General features: G+C 69.0%; 12 non-coding genes across 12 annotated transcripts; 8 read left to right on the top strand and 4 right to left on the bottom strand.

Annotated features, from left to right (window-relative positions):
* Positions 1-487: 487 nt before the first annotated feature.
* Positions 488-559, top strand: TRNAD-GUC (transfer RNA aspartic acid (anticodon GUC)). Its single transcript has one exon. It is a non-coding gene; the product is annotated as a tRNA-Asp (tRNA).
* Positions 560-1,269: 710 nt separating this feature from the next.
* Positions 1,270-1,341, top strand: TRNAG-UCC (transfer RNA glycine (anticodon UCC)). The gene has a single exon. It is a non-coding gene; the product is annotated as a tRNA-Gly (tRNA).
* Positions 1,342-1,629: 288 nt separating this feature from the next.
* TRNAE-CUC (transfer RNA glutamic acid (anticodon CUC)) lies at positions 1,630-1,701 on the top strand. Its single transcript has one exon. It is a non-coding gene; the product is annotated as a tRNA-Glu (tRNA).
* A 4,045-nt stretch (positions 1,702-5,746) lies between these two features.
* TRNAG-GCC (transfer RNA glycine (anticodon GCC)) lies at positions 5,747-5,817 on the bottom strand. Its single transcript has one exon. It is a non-coding gene; the product is annotated as a tRNA-Gly (tRNA).
* A 1,669-nt stretch (positions 5,818-7,486) lies between these two features.
* TRNAL-CAG (transfer RNA leucine (anticodon CAG)) lies at positions 7,487-7,569 on the bottom strand. Its single transcript has one exon. It is a non-coding gene; the product is annotated as a tRNA-Leu (tRNA).
* Positions 7,570-8,175: 606 nt separating this feature from the next.
* TRNAD-GUC (transfer RNA aspartic acid (anticodon GUC)) lies at positions 8,176-8,247 on the top strand. Its single transcript has one exon. It is a non-coding gene; the product is annotated as a tRNA-Asp (tRNA).
* A 711-nt stretch (positions 8,248-8,958) lies between these two features.
* On the top strand, positions 8,959-9,030 carry TRNAG-UCC (transfer RNA glycine (anticodon UCC)). Its single transcript has one exon. It is a non-coding gene; the product is annotated as a tRNA-Gly (tRNA).
* A 281-nt stretch (positions 9,031-9,311) lies between these two features.
* TRNAE-CUC (transfer RNA glutamic acid (anticodon CUC)) lies at positions 9,312-9,383 on the top strand. The gene has a single exon. It is a non-coding gene; the product is annotated as a tRNA-Glu (tRNA).
* Positions 9,384-13,425: 4,042 nt separating this feature from the next.
* TRNAG-GCC (transfer RNA glycine (anticodon GCC)) lies at positions 13,426-13,496 on the bottom strand. Its single transcript has one exon. It is a non-coding gene; the product is annotated as a tRNA-Gly (tRNA).
* A 1,647-nt stretch (positions 13,497-15,143) lies between these two features.
* On the bottom strand, positions 15,144-15,226 carry TRNAL-CAG (transfer RNA leucine (anticodon CAG)). Its single transcript has one exon. It is a non-coding gene; the product is annotated as a tRNA-Leu (tRNA).
* Positions 15,227-15,832: 606 nt separating this feature from the next.
* On the top strand, positions 15,833-15,904 carry TRNAD-GUC (transfer RNA aspartic acid (anticodon GUC)). The gene has a single exon. It is a non-coding gene; the product is annotated as a tRNA-Asp (tRNA).
* A 709-nt stretch (positions 15,905-16,613) lies between these two features.
* On the top strand, positions 16,614-16,685 carry TRNAG-UCC (transfer RNA glycine (anticodon UCC)). The gene has a single exon. It is a non-coding gene; the product is annotated as a tRNA-Gly (tRNA).
* Positions 16,686-16,880: the final 195 nt, after the last annotated feature.

Below are 16,880 nucleotides of genomic sequence, written 5' to 3' on the forward strand. Positions count from 1 at the left end.
CTCGGCCAGCCGACTGGCCGCCCCGCCGCAGCCGCCGCCCGCCCGCCCCGCTCGCACATCCCCGGCTCTGCACCCAGAGGGCGCCGTCGGGCCAGCCTCTTGCGCCGCCACCGCCCCCTCCCCTGCCCTCCCCTGCTCTCCCCTGCCCTCCCCTCCCCTCCGTCGTCCGCCTCTGGCCATCCTGAGCCCCCGTCCTCCTGCTCGCAGCCGTGCTTGCCCTCTCGGGTCTCTCCTGCCGGCGGGATCTCCGCTTGGCAGGCGGTAGGCAGCGGCGCACTCGGGGTATTCAGCGCCGCCCGCCCGGCCCGGGTCCCTGGTCCACTCCGAGTGGGGGGCAGGGGGACTGCTGTGGGGGCTGACGCGGTTGGTTTGGGGTCGCGTCGGGTGTGGCGTGTGGCGGACGCCTGTGTAAGGCAGGGCGTCGAGGGCAGGGGTAGGCGTGGGCAGGCAGGCGGAGAGGGGTCGGGCGCCCGGGTGGCCGCCGCCGTCCTCGTTAGTATAGTGGTGAGTATCCCCGCCTGTCACGCGGGAGACCGGGGTTCGATTCCCCGACGGGGAGGCAAGACGCCCTTTTTGGTCGCCGGCGTCGCCGCTCTCTCCAAACGTTTGCCCCCAGGGCCCTTCTTCTCCTCCCTCCAGCGTCCGACAAGAGGCGCAGGGCGACGACGGGTGTCCCGCCTGCCCGCCGTCGACCACCGCCACCCCTTTCCCTTCCTCGCCACCCCCCCCCTCCGGCGCGCGCGCGTGCGGGATCGCCACAGCCCAGCCAGGGCCTCCTGTCGTGGCCACGGCGCCTGACGAGTGGCTGTGCTCAAGGCGCTCCTTGGGGACGCGACGCTGCCCCGTGGCGGGGAAGCGGGGGAAGGGGGTGCCGCACGGGGGACGGGTGGGTGGCGGCCGTGTGGGGTCCTCCGTCGGTGCGGGATGTGGGCTCGCGGACCAGCGGGTGGAGAAGGGCCCAGCCCAGCGGGTCTGGGAGGGGCAGCGTGTGTCGGGGGGCGAGGGCCCGGGAGCCGCAGGGCGGCCAGAGCGCCCCCCAGAGGCGGGCGGCGGGCGGCGGGCGGTGGGGCCTGCGGAGCCGCACAGCTGCGCCGGGCCGGCGCGGGTGGGGCGCCGGGCGGCCGCTGCTGGCGCGTGTGGCGGCGCCGAGCTGCGGTCGGGCAGGACGTCGGGGCAGGGCTGCGCCAGGCGGCCGAGGCGGTGGAGAGAAGGCGTGAAGGCGCTGCTGCGAACCCTGGGCCGGCGTCTGGGGGCGGCCCGGGCTGTGCAGCGTTGGTGGTATAGTGGTGAGCATAGCTGCCTTCCAAGCAGTTGACCCGGGTTCGATTCCCGGCCAACGCAGCTGGCCAACCTTTTGCGTGGCTCCAGGGCCCTCGTGCCCGGGCCCGATGGGAGCCGGGAGCCCGGAGCCCGGAGCCCGGAGCATGGAGCGTGGCCGAAGCTGAGCGCGTGTGTGAGGGAAGGAGGCGTGCAGCGTTTTGAGGGTGCTGCCAGCAGGGTAGGTGGATTGGCAGGGCCGGCGGGCGGCTGGCCGTGGCAAGGCGGGGGCCTTGGAGGCAAAGCAGAAGCGCGTGGGTGGTATGGAGGCGCTGGGTCCAGGGGGTGCGGGCCAGGCGTGGAGCCCGCCGCTCCCTGGTGGTCTAGTGGTTAGGATTCGGCGCTCTCACCGCCGCGGCCCGGGTTCGATTCCCGGTCAGGGAAGCCTTTCTTCTTCCTCTCGGCCTACCTACCAACCTGCCCAGCGCATCCGCGCCCCTTTTAGCCAGCTTCTCCCTTGCCACGCCGCCTCGGCGCCCACGCAAGGCCAGCCGCCCCGTCTAGCCCAAGCCTTGCCCTGTCGCCTCGGCCAGCCCAAGCCTTTTGGCCTCGCCAGCCGGCCGCCCAACTGCAGGGCTTGGGCGCCTCCCCTGGACGCTGGCCGGGCTCCCCCTCTTCCTCCGCCCCAAACCCGAGAGGCCGCGATACCCTCTATCCCCACTCATGGCCACCAGCAGACGCCCGCACGTCCAGCCAGCCCAGGGGCTTGGCCTCTGTGGCTGCAGTGCTGTCTTCAGGAGAAACCTCGCCACCCCTGACAGGACACCCCTTGCTCCTTCCTGAGGTGCTAGTTCGTGGTGTCGGTGCTGGGAAGAGGGGCAGGGGGAGTGGGGGAGGAGGTCTGGGGAGCGTGAGCAATCTACCTCTTCGAGCCGGGTACCCTGCTGGAGCCCCTGGTCCCTTGCCTCTCCCCCCGGCCAGCCACGGCCCGGCCCAGCTTCCCAGCACCGACACCACGAACCTCTGGGCTGGCCGCGTCTCCCGTGCCCGGCGATTGCGGTCCACGTGGGTGCTGGCCTTGGGCGGAGATGGGAGCAGAGAGCCGGCCCGTGGCGCCCCGGAGGTGGGGTTGGGAAAGCGAATCTGGGCACGTCCAGGTCGCCGGACCACCAGGCAGAGCAGGTGAGACAGCGGGGAGATTCGGGAGGCCGGTGGGGAAAACCCAACGGCCGAGCGGGTGGGAGGGGCTGGAGGCGCACGGGAGACACACAGGGTGGACTTCTAGCCAACACGTCCCTCACATCGCCTCACCACCACTCCCCTGAATCCTATGGCAAAGTGGCAAGCGTGCTCCCTGGAGCACCCTCCTCCCCCTCCAGCCCTACCCTCATCCCGCAGACCCACGACCTGGACGGCACCTTAAAGATGTTCTCATTGCCCATTCAGCCTTAGCGTACACCCAGCCAGGGTCTACTCCATCCCTCTCTGCACCCCTGTGCGCGTCGTCTCCTACGGGTGCTCCTCTAGGGAAATCGCAGACCAGGGTCTCCTTCCCGCCAACACGTTCACGCCCCTGTCCGCCAAGCGTTTGCTCTCTGTTCAGAGATTGTCTCCTTCAGAGCCCAAGCGGACAGCCCGTGCCCCGCCCAAACCTGCCGCCGCAGCCCACTCGCTGGATTGGGACAAGGTCGTACCAGCCAGGAAAGGAACCCCTGTGGGCGTCCGGGTGTTTACCATCACCACAGGGAGTTCCTTCAGCACCCTTGCCTCTGTGTGCATGCGTACGTGAGTGAGTGTGTGTGCGTGGGGGGGGGGGAGGCAGCCGCGGTGGGGGAAGCGCAGGATGAAGGTGTTTGCTCCCGTGGGTGGCCTCCCACGGGGGTTAGGGCAGAGGGCGACAAGGATCCCAGAAGGACGGGAGGGCCGGGAGCAGCCCGGATGTGTGGGTGGAGTGCCGGGCGGGGAAGTGTGGGGCTTGCGGACCCGGCCGAGAGCGTGGCTGGCCACTCAGGCAGGGTCTCTGCGGAGGCTTGGGGCGTCTTACCCGGCACGCGTGCACGTGTGCGGGAGGGTGAGCTCAGATCTGAGGTAGGGGAGGAGACGGAGTAGGAGTGTGCCTGAGGAGCCTGTGGGAGGTCCGACTGCTGGCCTTGAGTGTGAGAGATGGGTGTGGGGTACACGGGGTGGGTGGCGGGTGGCAGGGGTCTAGCCTGGAGGCTGGCAGGAGCAGCACGCGGCAAGTGGTGGGGAGTGGGTCCCGGCGTAAAAAAGCTGGAGTCCCCCGTGGTGGGAGAGGACCATGGCGGTGGTGCGGGGGGAGACTGCTGTGCTGTGCTATGCTGTGTTGTACTGCAGGGCGCTCGGGCCAACGGGTGGGGTGCAGGGGGACGTGGGTGGGAAGCCGGTAGGCAGGCAAGCACGGGAAACACAGAGAGATGGGGGACCGGGTCTAGGAGCCGTCCCAGCGGGGTGAGGAATTCCACAGCCCCGGAGACTTCAGTCACCTATCATTGGGACAGTCAGTCAGGTCTCAGGGGTCGTCCTGGGGTTGAGATTCAGAGAGGCCAACAGGACAAATGCCACCCAGGATCATTGACCAGTGAGGACCTGGAAAGGAGGGGGCGAGGAGGCAGGCGACAGGTGTGGGGATGTTGGGCCAGAGGGGCGGCCGGGGCGGGGGGGAGGTACTGGCTGAGCTGGTACTTGTGTTGTTGCTGGTGGATGACTTGGTGCCGCCGCTGCTGGCGATGGTGGTGGTGGCCTTTGGTGCCGTTGGTGACGGTGCCAGGGCTGCCGGGGTGATGGTGGACACGGTCTTGGTGGTGGCGGTGGTGGTGGTGACGAAGGACTTCAGTCCTGTTGGCGATGGTGCCCGTGCCGGTGTGGTGATAGTGGAGCTCGTGGAGGTGGCGGTGGCGATGGCGGTGGTGGTGATCGTAGAGGACTTGGGTGCTGTTGGTGATGATGTCCATGCTGGTGCGCTGGTGGTGGACTTGGTGCTGCTGCTGGACTTGGTCATGGTGGTGGTGGTGGTGAAGGACGTCAGTGCTGTGGGCCATGGTGCCTGTGCCAGTGTGGTGATGGTAGACTTGGTCTTGCTGCTGCTGCTGCTGCTGCTGCTGCTGCTGCTGCTGCTGCTGCTATGGTACGAGGGGTTGGGGGTAGACTACGTGGTGTGGGGGTGGTACTGATGGTGGAGGACTTGGGTGCCGTCGGCGATGATGTCCATGCGCGTGAGCTGGTGGTGGACCTGGTCCTTCTGGTGATGGTGGTGGGGGCGGTGATGATGGTGAAGGACTTCAGTCCTGTTGGTTTTGGTGCCCGTGCCGGTGTGGTGATGGTGGACTTGGTGGTGGTGGTGGTGGTGTTGAGGACTTTAGTGCTGTTGGCAGTGGTGCCCGTGGTGGTGTGGTGGTGGACTTGGTCCTAGTGGTGGTGGTGTGGGGGGGTGATAGTGATGGTGGAGGACCTTAGTGCTGTTGGCGATGATGCCTATGCCGGTGCGCTGGTGGTGGCCTTGGTTCTGTTGGTGCTGGTGGCGGTGATGCCGAAGGACTTTAGTGCTGTTGGCAATGGTGCCCGTGGTGGTGTGCGGTGGTGGACTTGGTCCTGCTGGTGGCTGGTGGCCGCGGCGGCGGGGGTGGTGTCGAAGGAGGCTGCCGAGCTGATGTTGGTGATGGTCCGGGTGCTGCTTTGCTGGTGGACTTGGTGCCGCTGCTGCTGCTACTGGTGCTGCTGTTGGGCGGGGGGGCTCGTGGTGGTGGTGGTGGTGCTGTCGCTGCTGCTGCTGCTGCTGGTGGAGGGGGAGCTTGGTGCTGGTGGTGCTGCTGCTAGTGCTGGTGCTGGCGGTGGTCTTAGCGATGGAGGAGCGGCGGGATTTGAAGGATACTGTGGCCAAGCAGGGCATAGAGAGAACAGAGAGCGTGTGTCGGGACGATGGTGTTGTGCCATGAATGTGGTCTTCCTGGTGCACCCTAGTGAGTTTGTGAGGGCCCCTGCCGGAGAATGGGATGTATCAGTGGTAGGGGTGGCAACTTGGTTGTTCCTGGTTGTCAGAGACAGGAGGATTTTGGGAGTGTGGGGAGAGTGAGGCAGGGAGGGAGGAGCGGTGGCGAAAGGAGTGGAGGTGGGGCGAGGTGGGGCGTGCCCACACCCCGAGGCGCGATCGGGGTACAGGTGTGTGGTGGTGCGCGGAAGTATTTCTGGAAGCGAAGTGGGCGAGTCAAGCCGGGTGGTCGGGGTCCCGAAGAGAAAAGGGGCAAAGAGAGCGTGTGGGCGGGCCAGGGGCCTTGGCCCAATGCAGGGTGGAGTTTGGTCGCCTGGACAAGAGAGCCCAAGAAGAAGGGAATGGGCGTCAGAGTGGGGCAGGGCAGGGGCGGTCCCCCCCGGTGGGAGCAGGGTTGGTGTAGGCCAGGTGCCTGGAGCTTTGGAGAGAGGAAGCCGGGCCGTGCCAGCGTTGGGGCTGCAGGGCCAAAAGGGGACAGAGCACTGCATGGGCCGGGAATCGAACCCGGGCCTCCCGCGTGGCAGGCGAGAATTCTACCACTGAACCACCCATGCACCGATGGCAGTGGTCAACAGACGGCTTCCCCAGCGGCGCTCCCCAGCGGCGGCCAGACGCGGGTCGGGGCCAGTCGCGAGCATCTGCTTCGTGGGAGCAGGAGGCGGACGGGCGGCCTGAAAAAGAGGCTCCAGGCACGTCCAGAGCCCTAGGGAGCGGCGCAGACGGGCAGAGCGAGGCACCGGCGCGTGCAGGCTGACTAGGCTCATCCTGTGCTTTCTCCCTGGTGGGAGGGGGGGCGCCAGACACTGCCCCGCTGGGGGTCGGTTGCCAGGGAAGCCAGGAGGTGGACCAAGCCCGGCCTGCGCCCGAATCGCACACAGCACGGGGGATGTGTGGCGGGCGCAGCTGAGCACTGACGTTCCCTTCAGCAGCTCGTGTCAGCACCGACCCAAAGTCCCTTTGGCTGATGGCTTTCTCGTCCACTCAGTGTGTGCAAGGGCCAGGGGGGGAGCGGAGGGTCTGGGGAACGGAGCTGCGGTTGTGTGCGCACGTGGGGTGCCGTGGGGTGGTGTGTGTGTGTGTGTGTGTGTGTGTGTCCCCCGCGCGTGCGCGCGCGTGCCGTGTGGAGAAGTCGGAGGCCCGGTAGCGCGGCCGGCGCCTCTGAGTACCGCTCAGGCCGGGAGACCAAAGCAAGGTGTCTGAGCTCTGGCCCGCAGCTCTCCCTAGGGGCCCAGCTCGGGTGCGGTGGTTGTGAGGCAGGAGCGCGATCTTGGCTCGCAGGAGCGCGTGGGCAGAGTGGCCAGCTGGCCGATGGCGCGGCGAGGGAGCGCTCTGGGCTCCTGGGGTCCCGGCCGGGCCGCGGCTTCCGGCGCGGAGATGTGCTGTGGCGCCCAGGTGGGTGGCTTGGGTATCCAGGGCTTCCCTCCGCCCAGCGCTCATGGGAACCACCTTTGCGGGCTGGACTCCAGGGCCAGGCCCAGTGAAGGGAGGGCCCTGGCGTTAGCCGGCGAGCAGGTGGCTGGGCTGCCTGTGTCCCGGGAGGCAGGCAGGCAGGCAGGCAGGCGTGGCCAGGGCAAGGCGTCAAGGTGGAAAATCCTCGTGGGCACCACGGGCCACCTGCGTAGGATGTGGAGGGAATGGAATGGGGGCCGGCGGAAAGGACAGGGTGCGGGACGGTGTGCTCCTGGTGGCTGAAGAGCACGGCTCGGAGAGCGAGGCGCTGTTCACCAGGCACGAGTCTGGTGGAGAACCGAATGCGGAGGGCTTTTGGCCTTTGCGCACGCGCCTGGCCCGCAGGGGGCGGTGGGAGTGGAGCGGACGCCAGAGCCGGGGCCAGAGCGGGCGCGGGAGCATGCGCCGGCAGCGGAGCCGGAGCGGGAGCCTGAGCGAGAGCGAGAGCGGGAGCGAGAGCGGGAGCGAGAGCGGGAGCGGGAGGGAGGAAGGAAAAGACAGCCCCCCGAAAGCAGGTGAGCAGAGACGTGCCGCGAGGTTCCCGAAGCCTGCGGGTGTGGGATCAGGTGGGAAAGGCGCGTGAATTGGTGGGGGAGGGCGTGTGTGCGCAAAGCCCGTGGCCAGGAGGGTGGAGGCGTCGGGGCTCCATACTGGGCCCCTTCTGCTCCGGTGCCAGGCAGGAGCGGCCCGTCAGGCAGGCCGGGGCTTGCTATAGGGCGTCGTCCAGGCCCGCCGGTGTCCCGTGCCCTCGTTGGGCGCGCCAAAAGGGGGGCGTGTCAGGAGTGGGATTCGAACCCACGCCTCCAGGGGAGACTGCGACCTGAACGCAGCGCCTTAGACCGCTCGGCCATCCTGACGGCGGGCTTGGGCGCGTCGCCGCTCCCCTGGCTGGGACCCGGCGCGAACGCTGGTGCTGGCTGGCGGCTGTGTGGGTGCGCAAGGGACGGGGCGCGCGCGGGGACCGGCCGACCGGGAGCTCGGCCAGCCGACTGGCCGCCCCGCCGCAGCCGCCGCCCGCCCGCCCCGCTCGCACATCCCCGGCTCTGCACCCAGAGGGCGCCGTCGGGCCAGCCTCTTGCGCCGCCACCGCCCCCTCCCCTGCCCTCCCCTGCTCTCCCCTGCCCTCCCCTCCCCTCCGTCGTCCGCCTCTGGCCATCCTGAGCCCCCGTCCTCCTGCTCGCAGCCGTGCTTGCCCTCTCGGGTCTCTCCTGCCGGCGGGATCTCCGCTTGGCAGGCGGTAGGCAGCGGCGCACTCAGGGTATTCAGCGCCGCCCGCCCGGCCCGGGTCCCTGGTCCACTCCGAGTGGGGGGCAGGGGGACTGCTGTGGGGGCTGACGCGGTTGGTTTGGGGTCGCGTCGGGTGTGGCGTGTGGCGGACGCCTGTGTAAGGCAGGGCGTCGAGGGCAGGGGTAGGCGTGGGCAGGCAGGCGGAGAGGGGTCGGGCGCCCGGGTGGCCGCCGCCGTCCTCGTTAGTATAGTGGTGAGTATCCCCGCCTGTCACGCGGGAGACCGGGGTTCGATTCCCCGACGGGGAGGCAAGACGCCCTTTTTGGTCGCCGGCGTCGCCGCTCTCTCCAAACGTTTGCCCCCAGGGCCTTTCTTCTCCTCCCTCCAGCGTCCGACAAGAGGCGCAGGGCGACGACGGGTGTCCCGCCTGCCCGCCGTCGACCACCGCCACCCCTTTCCCTTCCTCGCCACCCCCCCCCCTCCGGCGCGCACGCGTGCGGGATCGCCACAGCCCAGCCAGGGCCTCCTGTCGTGGCCACGGCGCCTGACGAGTGGCTGTGCTCAAGGCGCTCCTTGGGGACGCGACGCTGCCCCGTGGCGGGGAAGCGGGGGAAGGGGGTGCCGCACGGGGGACGGGTGGGTGGCGGCCGTGTGGGGTCCTCCGTCGGTGCGGGATGTGGGCTCGCGGACCAGCGGGTGGAGAAGGGCCCAGGCCAGCGGGTCTGGGAGGGGCAGCGTGTGTCGGGGGGCGAGGGCCCGGGAGCCGCAGGGCGGCCAGAGCGCCCCCCAGAGGCGGGCGGCGGGCGGCGGGCGGTGGGGCCTGCGGAGCCGCACAGCTGCGCCGGGCCGGCGCGGGTGGGGCGCCGGGCGGCCGCTGCTGGCGCGTGTGGCGGCGCCGAGCTGCGGTCGGGCAGGACGTCGGGGCAGGGCTGCGCCAGGCGGCCGAGGCGGTGGAGAGAAGGCGTGAAGGCGCTGCTGCGAACCCTGGGCCGGCGTCTGGGGGCGGCCCGGGCTGTGCAGCGTTGGTGTTATAGTGGTGAGCATAGCTGCCTTCCAAGCAGTTGACCCGGGTTCGATTCCCGGCCAACGCAGCTGGCCAACCTTTTGCGTGGCTCCAGGGCCCTCGTGCCCGGGCCCGATGGGAGCCGGGAGCCCGGAGCCCGGAGCATGGAGCGTGGCCGAAGCTGAGCGCGTGTGTGAGGGAAGGAGGCGTGCAGCGTTTTGAGGGTGCTGCCAGCAGGGTAGGTGGATTGGCAGGGCCGGCGGGCGGCTGGCCGTGGCAAGGCGGGGGCCTTGGAGGCAAAGCAGAAGCGCGTGGGTGGTATGGAGGCGCTGGGTCCAGGGGGTGCGGGCCAGGCGTGGAGCCCGCCGCTCCCTGGTGGTCTAGTGGTTAGGATTCGGCGCTCTCACCGCCGCGGCCCGGGTTCGATTCCCGGTCAGGGAAGCCTTTCTTCTTCCTCTCGGCCTACCTACCAACCTGCCCAGCGCATCCGCGCCCCTTTTAGCCAGCTTCTCCCTTGCCACGCCGCCTCGGCGCCCACGCAAGGCCAGCCGCCCCGTCTAGCCCAAGCCTTGCCCTGTCGCCTCGGCCAGCCCAAGCCTTTTGGCCTCGCCAGCCGGCCGCCCAACTGCAGGGCTTGGGCGCCTCCCCTGGACGCTGGCCGGGCTCCCCCTCTTCCTCCGCCCCAAACCCGAGAGGCCGCGATACCCTCTATCCCCACTCATGGCCACCAGCAGACGCCCGCACGTCCAGCCAGCCCAGGGGCTTGGCCTCTGTGGCTGCAGTGCTGTCTTCAGGAGAAACCTCGCCACCCCTGACAGGACACCCCTTGCTCCTTCCTGAGGTGCTAGTTCGTGGTGTCGGTGCTGGGAAGAGGGGCAGGGGGAGTGGGGGAGGAGGTCTGGGGAGCGTGAGCAATCTACCTCTTCGAGCCGGGTACCCTGCTGGAGCCCCTGGTCCCTTGCCTCTCCCCCCGGCCAGCCACGGCCCGGCCCAGCTTCCCAGCACCGACACCACGAACCTCTGGGCTGGCCGCGTCTCCCGTGCCCGGCGATTGCGGTCCACGTGGGTGCTGGCCTTGGGCGGAGATGGGAGCAGAGAGCCGGCCCGTGGCGCCCCGGAGGTGGGGTTGGGAAAGCGAATCTGGGCACGTCCAGGTCGCCGGACCACCAGGCAGAGCAGGTGAGACAGCGGGGAGATTCGGGAGGCCGGTGGGGAAAACCCAACGGCCGAGCGGGTGGGAGGGGCTGGAGGCGCACGGGAGACACACAGGGTGGACTTCTAGCCAACACGTCCCTCACATCGCCTCACCACCACTCCCCTGAATCCTATGGCAAAGTGGCAAGCGTGCTCCCTGGAGCACCCTCCTCCCCCTCCAGCCCTACCCTCATCCCGCAGACCCACGACCTGGACGGCACCTTAAAGATGTTCTCATTGCCCATTCAGCCTTAGCGTACACCTAGCCAGGGTCTACTCCATCCCTCTCTGCACCCCTGTGCGCGTCGTCTCCTACGGGTGCTCCTCTAGGGAAATCGCAGACCAGGGTCTCCTTCCCGCCAACACGTTCACGCCCCTGTCCGCCAAGCGTTTGCTCTCTGTTCAGAGATTGTCTCCTTCAGAGCCCAAGCGGACAGCCCGTGCCCCGCCCAAACCTGCCGCCGCAGCCCACTCGCTGGATTGGGACAAGGTCGTACCAGCCAGGAAAGGAACCCCTGTGGGCGTCCGGGTGTTTACCATCACCACAGGGAGTTCCTTCAGCACCCTTGCCTCTGTGTGCATGCGTACGTGAGTGAGTGTGTGTGCGTGGGGGGGGGGAGGCAGCCGCGGTGGGGGAAGCGCAGGATGAAGGTGTTTGCTCCCGTGGGTGGCCTCCCACGGGGGTTAGGGCAGAGGGCGACAAGGATCCCAGAAGGACGGGAGGGCCGGGAGCAGCCCGGATGTGTGGGTGGAGTGCCGGGCGGGGAAGTGTGGGGCTTGCGGACCCGGCCGAGAGCGTGGCTGGCCACTCAGGCAGGGTCTCTGCGGAGGCTTGGGGCGTCTTACCCGGCACGCGTGCACGTGTGCGGGAGGGTGAGCTCAGATCTGAGGTAGGGGAGGAGACGGAGTAGGAGTGTGCCTGAGGAGCCTGTGGGAGGTCCGACTGCTGGCCTTGAGTGTGAGAGATGGGTGTGGGGTACACGGGGTGGGTGGCGGGTGGCAGGGGTCTAGCCTGGAGGCTGGCAGGAGCAGCACGCGGCAAGTGGTGGGGAGTGGGTCCCGGCGTAAAAAAGCTGGAGTCCCCCGTGGTGGGAGAGGACCATGGCGGTGGTGCGGGGGGAGACTGCTGTGCTGTGCTATGCTGTGTTGTACTGCAGGGCGCTCGGGCCAACGGGTGGGGTGCAGGGGGACGTGGGTGGGAAGCCGGTAGGCAGGCAAGCACGGGAAACACAGAGAGATGGGGGACCGGGTCTAGGAGCCGTCCCAGCGGGGTGAGGAATTCCACAGCCCCGGAGACTTCAGTCACCTATCATTGGGACAGTCAGTCAGGTCTCAGGGGTCGTCCTGGGGTTGAGATTCAGAGAGGCCAACAGGACAAATGCCACCCAGGATCATTGACCAGTGAGGACTTGGAAAGGAGGGGGCGAGGAGGCAGGCGACAGGTGTGGGGATGTTGGGCCAGAGGGGCGGCCGGGGCGGGGGGGAGGTACTGGCTGAGCTGGTACTTGTGTTGTTGCTGGTGGATGACTTGGCGCCGCCGCTGCTGGCGATGGTGGTGGTGGCCTTTGGTGCCGTTGGTGACGGTGCCAGGGCTGCCGGGGTGATGGTGGACACGGTCTTGGTGGTGGCGGTGGTGGTGGTGACGAAGGACTTCAGTCCTGTTGGCGATGGTGCCCGTGCCGGTGTGGTGATAGTGGAGCTCGTGGAGGTGGCGGTGGCGATGGCGGTGGTGGTGATCGTAGAGGACTTGGGTGCTGTTGGTGATGATGTCCATGCTGGTGCGCTGGTGGTGGACTTGGTGCTGCTGCTGGACTTGGTCATGGTGGTGGTGGTGGTGAAGGACGTCAGTGCTGTGGGCCATGGTGCCTGTGCCAGTGTGGTGATGGTAGACTTGGTCTTGCTGCTGCTGCTGCTGCTGCTGCTGCTGCTGCTGCTGCTGCTATGGTACGAGGGGTTGGGGGTAGACTACGTGGTGTGGGGGTGGTACTGATGGTGGAGGACTTGGGTGCCGTCGGCGATGATGTCCATGCGCGTGAGCTGGTGGTGGACCTGGTCCTTCTGGTGATGGTGGTGGGGGCGGTGATGATGGTGAAGGACTTCAGTCCTGTTGGTTTTGGTGCCCGTGCCGGTGTGGTGATGGTGGACTTGGTGGTGGTGGTGGTGGTGTTGAGGACTTTAGTGCTGTTGGCAGTGGTGCCCGTGGTGGTGTGGTGGTGGACTTGGTCCTAGTGGTGGTGGTGTGGGGGGGGTGATAGTGATGGTGGAGGACCTTAGTGCTGTTGGCGATGATGCCTATGCCGGTGCGCTGGTGGTGGCCTTGGTTCTGTTGGTGCTGGTGGCGGTGATGCCGAAGGACTTTAGTGCTGTTGGCAATGGTGCCCGTGGTGGTGTGCGGTGGTGGACTTGGTCCTGCTGGTGGCTGGTGGCCGCGGCGGCGGGGGTGGTGTCGAAGGAGGCTGCCGAGCTGATGTTGGTGATGGTCCGGGTGCTGCTTTGCTGGTGGACTTGGTGCCGCTGCTGCTGCTACTGGTGCTGCTGTTGGGCGGGGGGGCTCGTGGTGGTGGTGGTGGTGCTGTCGCTGCTGCTGCTGCTGCTGGTGGAGGGGGAGCTTGGTGCTGGTGGTGCTGCTGCTAGTGCTGGTGCTGGCGGTGGTCTTAGCGATGGAGGAGCGGCGGGATTTGAAGGATACTGTGGCCAAGCAGGGCATAGAGAGAACAGAGAGCGTGTGTCGGGACGATGGTGTTGTGCCATGAATGTGGTCTTCCTGGTGCACCCTAGTGAGTTTGTGAGGGCCCCTGCCGGAGAATGGGATGTATCAGTGGTAGGGGTGGCAACTTGGTTGTTCCTGGTTGTCAGAGACAGGAGGATTTTGGGAGTGTGGGGAGAGTGAGGCAGGGAGGGAGGAGCGGTGGCGAAAGGAGTGGAGGTGGGGCGAGGTGGGGCGTGCCCACACCCCGAGGCGCGATCGGGGTACAGGTGTGTGGTGGTGCGCGGAAGTATTTCTGGAAGCGAAGTGGGCGAGTCAAGCCGGGTGGTCGGGGTCCCGAAGAGAAAAGGGGCAAAGAGAGCGTGTGGGCGGGCCAGGGGCCTTGGCCCAATGCAGGGTGGAGTTTGGTCGCCTGGACAAGAGAGCCCAAGAAGAAGGGAATGGGCGTCAGAGTGGGGCAGGGCAGGGGCGGTCCCCCCCGGTGGGAGCAGGGTTGGTGTAGGCCAGGTGCCTGGAGCTTTGGAGAGAGGAAGCCGGGCCGTGCCAGCGTTGGGGCTGCAGGGCCAAAAGGGGACAGAGCACTGCATGGGCCGGGAATCGAACCCGGGCCTCCCGCGTGGCAGGCGAGAATTCTACCACTGAACCACCCATGCACCGATGGCAGTGCTCAACAGACGGCTTCCCCAGCGGCGCTCCCCAGCGGCGGCCAGACGCGGGTCGGGGCCAGTCGCGAGCATCTGCTTCGTGGGAGCAGGAGGCGGACGGGCGGCCTGAAAAAGAGGCTCCAGGCACGTCCAGAGCCCTAGGGAGCGGCGCAGACGGGCAGAGCGAGGCACCGGCGCGTGCAGGCTGACTAGGCTCATCCTGTGCTTTCTCCCTGGTGGGAGGGGGGGCACCAGACACTGCCCCGCTGGGGGTCGGTTGCCAGGGAAGCCAGGAGGTGGACCAAGCCCGGCCTGCGCCCGAATCGCACACAGCACGGGGGATATGTGGCGGGCGCAGCTGAGCACTGACGTTCCCTTCAGCAGCTCGTGTCAGCACCGACCCAAAGTCCCTTTGGCTGATGGCTTTCTCGTCCACTCAGTGTGTGCAAGGGCCAGGGGGGGAGCGGAGGGTCTGGGGAACGGAGCTGCGGTTGTGTGCGCACGTGGGGTGCCGTGGGGTGGTGTGTGTGTGTGTGTGTGTGTGTCCCCCGCGCGTGCGCGCGCGTGCCGTGTGGAGAAGTCGGAGGCCCGGTAGCGCGGCCGGCGCCTCTGAGTACCGCTCAGGCCGGGAGACCAAAGCAAGGTGTCTGAGCTCTGGCCCGCAGCTCTCCCTAGGGGCCCAGCTCGGGTGCGGTGGTTGTGAGGCAGGAGCGCGATCTTGGCTCGCAGGAGCGCGTGGGCAGAGTGGCCAGCTGGCCGATGGCGCGGCGAGGGAGCGCTCTGGGCTCCTGGGGTCCCGGCCGGGCCGCGGCTTCCGGCGCGGAGATGTGCTGTGGCGCCCAGGTGGGTGGCTTGGGTATCCAGGGCTTCCCTCCGCCCAGCGCTCATGGGAACCACCTTTGCGGGCTGGACTCCAGGGCCAGGCCCAGTGAAGGGAGGGCCCTGGCGTTAGCCGGCGAGCAGGTGGCTGGGCTGCCTGTGTCCCGGGAGGCAGGCAGGCAGGCAGGCAGGCGTGGCCAGGGCAAGGCGTCAAGGTGGAAAATCCTCGTGGGCACCACGGGCCACCTGCGTAGGATGTGGAGGGAATGGAATGGGGGCCGGCGGAAAGGACAGGGTGCGGGACGGTGTGCTCCTGGTGGCTGAAGAGCACGGCTCGGAGAGCGAGGCGCTGTTCACCAGGCACGAGTCTGGTGGAGAACCGAATGCGGAGGGCTTTTGGCCTTTGCGCACGCGCCTGGCCCGCAGGGGGCGGTGGGAGTGGAGCGGACGCCAGAGCCGGGGCCAGAGCGGGCGCGGGAGCATGCGCCGGCAGCGGAGCCGGAGCGGGAGCCTGAGCGAGAGCGGGAGCGAGAGCGGGAGCGGGAGGGAGGAAGGAAAAGACAGCCCCCCGAAAGCAGGTGAGCAGAGACGTGCCGCGAGGTTCCCGAAGCCTGCGGGTGTGGGATCAGGTGGGAAAGGCGCGTGAATTGGTGGGGGAGGGCGTGTGTGCGCAAAGCCCGTGGCCAGGAGGGTGGAGGCGTCGGGGCTCCATACTGGGCCCCTTCTGCTCCGGTGCCAGGCAGGAGCGGCCCGTCAGGCAGGCCGGGGCTTGCTATAGGGCGTCGTCCAGGCCCGCCGGTGTCCCGTGCCCTCGTTGGGCGCGCCAAAAGGGGGGCGTGTCAGGAGTGGGATTCGAACCCACGCCTCCAGGGGAGACTGCGACCTGAACGCAGCGCCTTAGACCGCTCGGCCATCCTGACGGCGGGCCTGGGCGCGTCGCCGCTCGCCTGGCTGGGACCCGGCGCGAACGCTGGTGCTGGCTGGCGGCTGTGTGGGTGCGCAAGGGACGGGGCGCGCGCGGGGACCGGCCGACCGGGAGCTCGGCCAGCCGACTGGCCGCCCCGCCGCAGCCGCCGCCCGCCCGCCCCGCTCGCACATCCCCGGCTCTGCACCCAGAGGGCGCCGTCGGGCCAGCCTCTTGCGCCGCCACCGCCCCCTCCCCTGCCCTCCCCTGCTCTCCCCTGCCCTCCCCTCCCCTCCGTCGTCCGCCTCTGGCCATCCTGAGCCCCCGTCCTCCTGCTCGCAGCCGTGCTTGCCCTCTCGGGTCTCTCCTGCCGGCGGGATCTCCGCTTGGCAGGCGGTAGGCAGCGGCGCACTCGGGGTATTCAGCGCCGCCCGCCCGGCCCGGGTCCCTGGTCCACTCCGAGTGGGGGGCAGGGGGACTGCTGTGGGGGCTGACGCGGTTGGTTTGGGGTCGCGTCGGGTGTGGCGTGTGGCGGACGCCTGTGTAAGGCAGGGCGTCGAGGGCAGGGGTAGGCGTGGGCAGGCAGGCGGAGAGGGGTCGGGCGCCCGGGTGGCCGCCGCCGTCCTCGTTAGTATAGTGGTGAGTATCCCCGCCTGTCACGCGGGAGACCGGGGTTCGATTCCCCGACGGGGAGGCAAGACGCCCTTTTTGGTCGCCGGCGTCGCCGCTCTCTCCAAACGTTTGCCCCCAGGGCCCTTCTTCTCCTCCCTCCAGCGTCCGACAAGAGGCGCAGGGCGACGACGGGTGTCCCGCCTGCCCGCCGTCGACCACCGCCACCCCTTTCCCTTCCTCGCCACCCCCCCCTCCGGCGCGCGCGCGTGCGGGATCGCCACAGCCCAGCCAGGGCCTCCTGTCGTGGCCACGGCGCCTGACGAGTGGCTGTGCTCAAGGCGCTCCTTGGGGACGCGACGCTGCCCCGTGGCGGGGAAGCGGGGGAAGGGGGTGCCGCACGGGGGACGGGTGGGTGGCGGCCGTGTGGGGTCCTCCGTCGGTGCGGGATGTGGGCTCGCGGACCAGCGGGTGGAGAAGGGCCCAGGCCAGCGGGTCTGGGAGGGGCAGCGTGTGTCGGGGGGCGAGGGCCCGGGAGCCGCAGGGCGGCCAGAGCGCCCCCCAGAGGCGGGCGGCGGGCGGCGGGCGGTGGGGCCTGCGGAGCCGCACAGCTGCGCCGGGCCGGCGCGGGTGGGGCGCCGGGCGGCCGCTGCTGGCGCGTGTGGCGGCGCCGAGCTGCGGTCGGGCAGGACGTCGGGGCAGGGCTGCGCCAGGCGGCCGAGGCGGTGGAGAGAAGGCGTGAAGGCGCTGCTGCGAACCCTGGGCCGGCGTCTGGGGGCGGCCCGGGCTGTGCAGCGTTGGTGGTATAGTGGTGAGCATAGCTGCCTTCCAAGCAGTTGACCCGGGTTCGATTCCCGGCCAACGCAGCTGGCCAACCTTTTGCGTGGCTCCAGGGCCCTCGTGCCCGGGCCCGATGGGAGCCGGGAGCCCGGAGCCCGGAGCCCGGAGCATGGAGCGTGGCCGAAGCTGAGCGCGTGTGTGAGGGAAGGAGGCGTGCAGCGTTTTGAGGGTGCTGCCAGCAGGGTAGGTGGATTGGCAGGGCCGGCGGGCGGCTGGCCGTG

Source organism: Ursus americanus, chromosome 2 (assembly GCF_024610735.1).
Source record: "Ursus americanus isolate L20-20 chromosome 2, mUrsAme1.1.p, whole genome shotgun sequence".
NCBI lineage: Eukaryota > Metazoa > Chordata > Mammalia > Carnivora > Ursidae > Ursus > Ursus americanus.